General features: G+C 44.4%; 2 non-coding genes across 2 annotated transcripts; both read right to left on the bottom strand.

Annotated features, from left to right (window-relative positions):
* Nucleotides 1-1,432: 1,432 nt before the first annotated feature.
* Nucleotides 1,433-1,505, bottom strand: trnar-ucg (transfer RNA arginine (anticodon UCG)). Its single transcript has one exon. It is a non-coding gene; the product is annotated as a tRNA-Arg (tRNA).
* Nucleotides 1,506-5,386: 3,881 nt separating this feature from the next.
* On the bottom strand, nt 5,387-5,468 carry trnaf-aaa (transfer RNA phenylalanine (anticodon AAA)). Its single transcript has one exon. It is a non-coding gene; the product is annotated as a tRNA-Phe (tRNA).
* Nucleotides 5,469-9,331: the final 3,863 nt, after the last annotated feature.

The raw sequence follows: 9,331 nt of genomic DNA, 5'->3' as shown, positions 1-9,331 counted from the left end.
CGACAGCTCAGGTGGGTTGAGCATTGACCAAATCAGCCGTGATCTCATTGAAAGCTACCGTTGACTTGAGCGAAATGCTTCCATCTCCTTTCATACCTTTGCTGTCATTTGTAAGGTGCGAGAAACCAATGTAAAAGAAGAAAAGCACAAAGGTAGGAAAAGATATTTGCAGGCAAACTGAGTCAAAATTATTTATTGAAAGGAAAATCACACTTGGCAATTTGCCATATCTCTTTGCGAACATGACCAGCAGAAGTAAGCAAAGGAGCTATTGATCTGAGTATTCTCGGACCTGAAGCAAACAAAGCTTAGTGAAATATTCATTTCTTTTTCTGGCGAACGAAATGATCTTTCCTGATGGTTACAATGAAAGAGATGGTTCCCAATAAAAGACAGAGATTAATTCGCATGTAGATATATTTCAATGTGACACGATTCATTTTCAGTCCCTAATTACCCCAGAGATGGAGGAGGTGAGTTACTTTTCTTCACTCTTCAACTCCTCAGCACGGAGGTACAAACATGAAACCGCTAGAGATGGAGTTCTTGAATTGGGAACCAGAGACACTGAAGAAACTAGGCAAAAGTGAGGACTGCAGATGCTGGAAACCTGACTTTAGATCAGAGTGATGCTGGAAAAGCACAGCAGGTCAGGCTGCATCCGAGGAGCAGGAGAGTCGACGTTTCTGTTGCCAGTCATGCTCCGCTGCACAAACAATTTTCGTTTTTGTCTCAGATTTCCAGCACCTGCAGCTATTTGTTTTATGTTAACCTTCATAATGTTTTGGACAAAACCAATGACCTGCCAGCACGGAAAATCGGCAGAAGTACTGGTACACCGATATGTTTGCTGAACAATACAACCATTCCATGAGCGGGAATACGATCCGGGACACGGTGCTGAGAATACCGAATCCTCACAAGTAAATAACAAGACAAGGCGATAGATACTATCGTACTTGGTGTAAATAAAACACCCTGTCTGAACATTTTCGTTGCAGATTTTTTTCAAATTGTCTTCGAAGATTTACAAAGTGGGAAAAGGCCATTCCGCCCGTGTGCATTGCGGCTAATCAGAGAGCCATCTATTCTAGTCGCAGTTTCGAACTTTGGCCCAAAGTCTCGTGTGTTCTAATGTTTCCAGGTCAAATGTCAATGAGGTTATCCTATGTTCTTACATGGCACAATAATGGGACAGAAGTATAACGAATTGTAACTCTTTTGAGAAACTCATGCTCATTTTCACCCACAGAGGGAGACACACCAGAAGATACCGCCAAACTGACGGAGGTGTCCGTTGTGGAGAGCTGGAATTTGAAATGGACAACAGGACAAATGCAAGCTTTACATGCGGAAGCACAGAGGCGATGTCCCGAGAGAACTTTACAGGGGAGCGTCAACGTATACCACGGTTAAAGCAAAACAGTCCCCTCGAGCCAGGTAGGACTCGAACCTACAATCGTCTGATACGAAGTCAGACGCGTTATCCATTACGCCACTGGCCCAAGAGACAAGCCTGCACTTGGCAGAATGTCGATATGTAATGCCATGGACTTTCACGGAATCAGAATTAAAAAGGTGAACAAGCACCGAAGATAATCACCAACATTGCTTCACTTCGAAGTTTCCAATTTTTGAAGCAGTGCCTTTCACTGGCAAAGGAGAAACATTTGTCCTCAGCTGCCTGCTTCAGGGTCGCCTCCTTCTCTGCTGGAAGTTTCCATCGTTTTATTCACAGTCACGACGCGATGTCATGAGCCACTCCAGTGAAAAAGTGTCATGGTGTCGTCCAAACAAGACCCTGCAGATACTCAGCGAGAGACCTCGCGTCATTTCGAGCTCAGGATGTGGAATTAGACGAGATGCGTGACACCTTTTATTGGCGCCGCCACTTCACTGCAAATTAGCGGCTCAAAACGAGCCGTTGTTGCATCAACTTGATTTGTACCTTCCTGTCGTGCTTTTGCTAAACAACATCAGATAGATCCCATCCGGCCCAGCTGACTTATCTATTTTCACACTCTGCAGTATGTTGTGGTTCTGTTCGCCGAGCTGGAAGTTTTTGTTGCAAACGTTTCGTCCCCTGGCTAGGGGGCATCATCAGTGCTTGGGAGCCTCCTGCGAAGCGCTTCTTTGATGTTTCGTCCAGTGTTTATAATGGTCTGTCCCTGCCGCTTCCGTTTGTCAGTTTCAGCTGTCCGCTGTAGTGGTTGGTATATTGGGTCCAGGTCGATGTGTTTGTTGATGGAGTTTGTGGATGAATGCCATGCCTCTAGGAATTCCCTGGCTGTTCTATATCTGGCTTGCCCTATGATAGTAGTGTTGTCCCAGTCGAATTCATGTTGCTTGTTGTCTGCGTGTGTGGCTACTAAGGATAGCTGGTCGTGTCGTTTCGTGGCTAGTTGATGTTCATGCATGCGGATTGTTAGCTGTCTTCCTGTTTGTCCTATATAGTGTTTTGTGCAGTCCTTGCATGGTATTTTGTACACTACATTAGTTTTGCTCATGTTGGGTATCGGGTCTTAAACTACTGAACTTGTGCCTCACAACACACTTCACATTCAACAACCAGAATTACGAACAAATCAACGGAACACCCATGGGATCACCAATCTCGGGACTCATAGCAGAGGCAGTTATGCAAAGGTGAGAACAAACAGTCCTACCACAAATTCAACCCAAACTCTGTGTCAGATATGTCGATGACACGTTCGTAATCTTTAAAAACACGGAAATAGAAAAAAACACACCGGATCATCAACGCCACACTCACAGGAATCCGATTCACGAGAGAAGAAGAAAAGGATAGCCAACTCCCATTCCGAGACGTGATGGTACAGAGAACACCGAACGGAGAATTCACTACAAGGGTATACTGAAAAGCCACACACACAGACGAAGTCCTAAACTATGAAAGTAACCACCCCAACACACACAAACGAAGCTGCATCAGGACACTATTCAAAAGGGCCACAACACACTGCAGTACACCAGAACTGCAAAAAGAAGAAGAGGAACACCTATACAAGGTTTTCGCCAAAAACGGAGACCCGCTCAACTTCATCAACAGATGCCTAAGAGAATGACCACGGAACGAGGAAATAGCACAACCAAAAGGACTAGCCACACTACCATACATCAGGAACATCTCAGAACTGACAGCCAGACGACTGCGACCCCTAGGACTCATAACGGCACACAAACCAACAACCACGCACAGACAACAACTCACCAGAACGAAGGACCCGATACCCAACATGAGCAAAACTAATGTAGTGTACAAAATACCATGCAAGGACTGCACAAAACACTATATAGGACAAACAGGAAGACAGCTAACAATCCGCATACATGAACATCGACGAGCCACGAAACGACACAACCAGCTATCCTTAGTAGCCACACACGCAGGCAACCAGCAACATGAATTTGACTGGGACAACACTACTATCATAGGGCAAGCCAGACAGAGAACTGCCAGGGAATTCCTAGAGGCATGGCATTCATCCACAAACTCCATCAACAAACACATCGACCTGGACCCAATATACCAACCACTACAGCGGACAGCTGAAACTGACAACCGGAAGCGGCAGGGACAGACTACTATAAACACCGGAGGAAACATCAAAGAAGCGCTTCGCAGGAGGCTCCCTAGCACTGATGATGTCGCCTCGCCAGGGGACGAAACGTTTGCAACAATAATTTCCAGCTCGGCGAACAGAACCACAACAACGAGCACCCGAGCTACAAATCTTCGCACAAACTTTGAACTCTGCAGTATTTCGAATATCTCTTCCTTGTGAACCTCAATCTCTTCTAGTCTAGACGCAAGTATCTCTATACCTTCCTCGCCAACATTTTCATTTTCAATAGCGAATACTGTCGAAAAATATTTATTTAGTGCTTCCCCGATCTCCTCTGACTCCACACACAACTTCCCACTATTATCCTTGATTGTCCCAAATTTAACTCTCGTCATTCTTTCATTCCAAACATACCTATGGAAAGCCTTAGGGTTAACCCTGAACCTATCTGCCAACAACTTCACATGTCTCCTCCTGGCTCTTCTCTGCTCTCTTTATAGGTCTTTCCTGATATCGTTGGAACCCTCGAGCGCTCTAACTGAGTTTTCACATTTTATCCTAACATAAGACTTCTTGGTCTTCTTGACCAGGGATTCCACTTTCTGAGTAAACCACGGCTCACGCGTTCTATATCTTCCTCCCTGCCTGACAGGTACATACTTATCTAGGACACACAGGAGCTTTTCCTTGAATAAGCTCCACATTTTAATGTGCTCACCCCCTGCAGTTTCCTACCACATTCTACGCTTCCTAAATCTTACCTCGATACATCGTAATTTCCCTTCCACCAGCTGAACCTCTTGCTCCGTGGAGTACACCTATCCCTTTCAATCACGAAAGTAAACCTGAGAGAATTGTGATCGCTGTCTCCAAAGTGCTCACCTACTTCCGAATCTAAAACCTAGCCAGGCTCGTTACCCAGTACTAAATCGAAAGTGGCTTCGTCCCTTGAAGGCATGTCTGCATACTGAGTCAGGAGGCCCTCTTGCACACACTGGGCAAAAACTGACCCATCTATAGTACTCGTACTGTCGTGATCCCAGTCAATATTTGTATTTTTCTTGAGTGTTCCAGAGTTTTTCATTGTCCCAAAGTCCAGATGAAGTTTACATTCCTCACGAACGTGAGCGAGAATTCTTTCAATGTCTCAGATCAGTTCCTGTCCCAATAACATCAGAGTCAATGTCCCGTCCTCGACTCGGTCGGTAAGTTCACACTTCTTCATCCTCCTCTGATTCCATTTCCCAAAGAGTTTCTCAAGATTTCCAAAGCTGGAGCCTAAATTATATGGTTTGCTTCTTAAACATTTTTCCAACTGCCAACTGAAAATATTTTCACAGTATCTCTTCACAATCCTCTGGCTTGCACCATGTCCAGGGATGAGAAGTCCCGTTTGGTGGAGAGATTCCCGAGGCTGGTGAGTTTCACTTTGGAACAAAGTTGGTTAAGTGGCAATTTCCTGCCGTTGTTTGTAATGACCGGAGAGGGAGCGGTGGGGAATGAGCACTTTGACGAGCAGGAGGAAGTGTTGCCACTGACCCGAGTCAGAGAACAGAGGACATGGATTAAAGGAATCTAATGAAAAGCAGCACTTCTGCTTAGGACGTTCAATAAAAACTGCAGAAACCCGATGTGTCGAGCAGTGTATCTGGAAAGAGAAACAGAGATAATGATTTAAATATGGAACGATTCTGATGAAGAACTCGAGTTTCCCAAGTCTAATCAAATTACTGGCCTGGTTTGCAAAATAGGTTTTCGGAACTTTGAGCGAAAATTATTCCAGCAGGAAAGTATTCTTACGTAGTCAGCAGGATTCGAACCTACGTGGGAAAACCCCAATGGATTTTTAATCCATCGCCTTAACCACTCGGCCATGACTACAGACGGCGCAGGAGGGTTGAGAATTGACTAAATCAGCCGTGATCTCATTGAAAGCTCTTGCTGACTTGATGAGCTAAATGCTTCCATCTCCTTTCATACCTTTGCTGTCATTTGTAAGGTGCGAGACACCAATGTAAAAGAAGAAAAGCACAAAGGTAGGAAAAGATATTTGCAGCCAAACTGAGTCAAAATTATTTATTGAAAGGAAAATCACACTTGGTAATTTGCTAGATATCTTTGCGAACATGACCAGCAGAGGTAAGCAAGGGAGCTATTGATCTGAGTATTCTTGGACCTGAAGCAAACAAATAGTGACATATTCATTTCTTTTTCTGGCGAACGAAATGTTCTTTCCTGATGGTTACAATGAAAGAGATGGTTCCCAATAAAAGACAAACATTAAGTCGCATCTCGATATATTTCAATGTGACACGATTCATTTTCAGTCCCTAATTACCCCAGAGATGGACGGGGTGAGTTACTTTTCTTCACGCTTCAAATCCTCAGCGTGGAGGTACAAACATGAAACCGCTAGAGATGGAGTTCTTGCATTGGGAACCAGCGACACTGAAGGAACGATGTAAAAGTGAGGACTACAGATGCTGGAAACCTAATTTTAGATCAGAGTGATGCTGGAAAAGCACAGCAGGTCAGGCAGCAACAGTTTCTGTTGCCAGTCTTGCTGCGTTCCGCAAACAAGTTTCGTTTTTGGCTCAGATTTCCAGCTACTGCAGCTATTCGTTTTATGTTACCCTTCATAATGTTTTGGACAAAACCAAGGACCTTCCAGCATCGGAAAATCGGCAGAAGTACTGGTACACCGATACGTTTGCTGAACAATGCAACCATTCCATGAGCGGGAATACGATCCGGGCCACGGTGCTGAGAGTACCGAATCCTCACAAGTAAATCTTCACACGAACATTTTCGTTGCAGATTATTTTCAACTTGTCTTCGAAGATTTACAAAGTGGGGAACGGCCATTCCGCCCTTTGTGCATTGCGGCTAATCAGAGAGCCATCTATTCTCGTCGCAGTTTCCAACTTTGGCCCAAAGTTTGGTCATGGTGTCATGCAGAAACTCAGCGAGTTCACTCAGACATTTTTGTGTGTGCAGAAGGATTTGCCACATTTAAGGCAAATGCAATGGCATCCCGAATGGGTGTATAGACAGGAAGCGTTCGGAGAGATTAGGAACACATTTTGGCAAATATGGTTCAATTAATTTCGGTTATCTGTTCAGCAGGGACATGTTCGATAGTAGGGTATTTTTCCGTGCTCGGCTTTGTTGATGTGCTCCCGCAGCTGACACCAGTTTTAATGGACCATTTGCAAAAAAATGCACTCTGTTTGTTAGGCAGTAAGCGCGTTTGCCTTTCTTTCTGGAGGGTGGATGGGACGAGTTGACCAAGCGATGAGGGTCTTTCCGGACTTTTGCTGCCAATGACCATTCGTTTGGCACCTTCCCAACTTTGCCATCAAAGAGTTTGGCTGAAGAATAATACCGCACGTATAATGTTACCCCCCTCAGCTCTCCAACGAATCCAGAAACTGACAACTCTTCATGTGGAACAGAAGCAAAACAGAAAGGGTGGACCATTGCCAGACACACCGAAGCATGCATGCTGCCTTTGTTGCAGTGCAAGCCGATTACGTCATGAACTGCTCAGAGAAACGGCAGCGAGACAATTCAGGACATACTGGAGATTTAGTGCATTGCCAAGTCACAGGAAGTGCTCAACAAACATAAAACAAAACAGAACAGCAATAATCCATGAAAAATGAAGTTTACCAATTGCACTCGTGATGAAATTAGGTCAACAATGCGCTGATGACTCCATCTGATCGAGAGGACCAATCACCAGCCCCCTTCAGCAGGACAGTAATGAATGAAATGCGAGAAATACAAAAAACATTTCTCATCGCGATTGCCAACCTTTTCGCCACTGCAACAACAAAAACGGCGAGCAGATACAATGCAGAATCTGGTTTCGTATCAGCAATGAAATAGTAATATCCATTCACTTTCAGTGAAAACGGTGAACAAAGGAAATTGTCTGAAATATAAATACCCAGCGCAGGCTGCTTGGTTCCCCGATTATACTGCTGCACAGACTTTCATATTTAAAGGTACCTTTACAGGAGAGTGTTTGTGGCTGTCCATATGACAATGGAAATTGTTGCCCTCGTTCTCACTGCCATTATTGATCGTGTTGGGTTTGGCATCCTCACCTTGCACGCGGGAGTTCAGTGTACAATTCTCTGCTGTGAAAAATCGGAGTGCTTTGGAGCAGAAAGATGCGAAGCTCGTCTGCTTCATGGAGATGTTGTTGGAATGTTTTGCGGTGCTGGGAAGTGGGATCCTCACAGTTCTGGGTAACATCCTCAGGGTTGCAGAGCCTGTTGTGAAGCCTACTGTCCTGTGGCGGTTGGAATTGATTTAGTTTCAGTGCCGCTGGGTCCAGTTGTTGGTGTTGCAGATTGGATCCTGATCAATGTGTCTATTGATGGAATCCATGGATGGGTGCCCTGCTTCTAGAAATTCTCTGGCTGCCTTCTGATTGCCATGTTCTATTACAGTTGTGCTGCTCTCGAGGATGCTTTCTGTCTGTACGTATAGCTACTCGGGACAGCTGGCCGTGCCAATTAGTGACGGCCACACAAACTCTTTGCCAAGAATATGTATCCCACAACTGCATTCCCAGATGTCTGGCACACTAAATTGTCAACTAGGATATGCCATAAAGCAATTGAAACACCATGCTTCCCTTTAATAAAATAAATTTCTGGAAATTGATAGCCAGACTCCTCTGAACACACGGATTTAGGACAGCACATAAACCAACAGCCTCGCTGAGGGAAAGCTCACCAGAAAACAATATCCAATGCCCATCTTGTGCAGGACAAATGTGGTTGTCAAGATTCCACGCAGGGACTGCACGAAACACTATATCGGAGAAACAGTCGGACAACTAGCGAGCTGCAATCATGAACTTCAGCCAGCCAGTATTCGCCATGGGCAGATGTTCTTGTAGTTGTATGTAGGGCATTGAGTGTTTCTGATTCAGGGGCTTGTACCGTCTGTAGCACTGGTTAATTCCTTGTGTTGTAACTACTGTTAGAACATATGTAAAAATCGATTGCTCATTGAGATGTACATCCAAAATATTAGCCGAGAGAAGGAATTTGGTGGTTTTTCTGGTGCTGTTCCTGTCATGCCGTCTGGAACTGGACTTATTGTGTGCTTCCTGACGGTTCGGTGCATGCTTCCGTGATCGTATTCTGGGCAGAAACCTGCGTTTTAGCTTCGATAGCGTGCGTTTGCAAATCTGGTACACCTCCCTGTATTTTGTTATCTCTTATTGTGTGCAATTGCAACACGGCAAATTATTAATTTACATTGGAAGGTGACAAACGGAGGCGTGTGAAATGCCAAGGTATTAGTGACATTTATTAATTGGTTGCATATTACTTTGATTCAGGAGATAAGGATGTAAAACGTGTTTGTGTAGAAATGAGGACCAGTGAGGAAAGAAGTCATCCGCAGGTGTAGTTTACAAGTGCACTCGCAGTAACCACTCCGTACAAGAAACAAATACTACATGTGAGTGATAAAAGATGGCAATAGTTACGGGTGATCTTAGTTTCCAATCTCCCACTCACGGTTCAATGGTAAAAAAAAAGTTTGGATGACAATAATCAATAAATCATATCTGTCCCAGAGAACAACGCGAGCCATATTTTGGTCATCGATTAGTTTACAGCTGACTTAGTCTCTGTCTTTTCTTGGAAACCATCTCCTTTGTTGTGACCATCAGGAAAGATATTACTTTTGACATAAAGAAAATGAAGATTATGTCACTA

This window comes from Chiloscyllium plagiosum, unplaced genomic scaffold, assembly GCF_037043375.1.
Source record: "Chiloscyllium plagiosum isolate Xiang-an unplaced genomic scaffold, Cpla_swu_hap1 HiC_scaffold_39, whole genome shotgun sequence".
Taxonomy (NCBI): Eukaryota; Metazoa; Chordata; class Chondrichthyes; order Orectolobiformes; family Hemiscylliidae; genus Chiloscyllium; species Chiloscyllium plagiosum.
This window is presented reverse-complemented; position numbering and strand designations above follow the sequence as displayed.